The sequence below is a fragment of the Limulus polyphemus genome, unplaced genomic scaffold (assembly GCF_000517525.1).
Source record: "Limulus polyphemus unplaced genomic scaffold, Limulus_polyphemus-2.1.2 Scaffold617, whole genome shotgun sequence".
Classification (NCBI taxonomy): domain Eukaryota; kingdom Metazoa; phylum Arthropoda; class Merostomata; order Xiphosura; family Limulidae; genus Limulus; species Limulus polyphemus.
In genome coordinates this window covers 477,199-478,154 of record NW_013666227.1, presented here as the reverse complement: position 1 = coordinate 478,154, position 956 = coordinate 477,199, and positions in this window count along the sequence as shown.

The following is a 956-nucleotide window of genomic DNA, read 5'->3' as shown; positions in this document are numbered from 1 at the left end:
AAGAAAGTTGGTATACATATCTGGATATGATCCAACTTAAAAGTGATTAGTTTTTGGAGGGTTAAGGAGAATCCAAAAAATCCATATCTGTTAATATGGGGCGATTTTTCACACTATTTTTCTTCTATAACTCAGTCAAAAATGACTGGATTTTGATGAAACTTGGTAAACATATGTAGAATATTATTTCTTTTTGTCTTGCAAAAAATGTTCTGTGTCCGTTGATAATGACGGATATATATATACGGACACATTTTCGTATTTTTTTTAGGGCCGAATATGATTAATGCTGCGTGGTGGGGGATATGCGCTCTACTGAGTGCCCCACTAGTTTTCATCTGAAATTGCTATTTTTACCGAAGTCTTTTTGTCGTTATATCTTTGATTTTCGTACACTCTGTAGATAATTCATTTTCAGTTGTATTTTAAAATAATATTGTTTTCATTACGTCATATAAGCATGGCCAGGTGGTTAAGGCACTCGACTCGCAATCTGAGGGTCGCGGGTTCGAATCCCTGTCACACCAAACATGCTCGCCCTTTCAGCCGTGGGGGCGTTATAATGTGACGGTCAATCCCACTATTCGTTGGTAAAAGAGTAGCCCAAGAGTTGGCGGTGGGTGGTGATGACTAGCTGCTTTCCCTCTAGTCTTACACTGCTAAATTAGGGACGGCTAGCGCAGACAGCCCTTGTGTAGCTTTGCGCGAAATTCAAAACAAACAAACAAATTACGTCATATTAACGATACTGGAAAACTGTTGTTGACCATTACGATTCCTTAATTTTTCTCGCCTACTATAGATTTAATTATATTTGTAAGAACTGATTAGTAAAGCTACACAAGAGCAACTCTTCAATAATGTTTACATTCGTAAATGAAGTTTTCTTTCAGTGTTATTAAAGTACGTCCTAGGCCCGGCATGGCCAGGTGGTTAAGGCACTCGACTCGCAATCT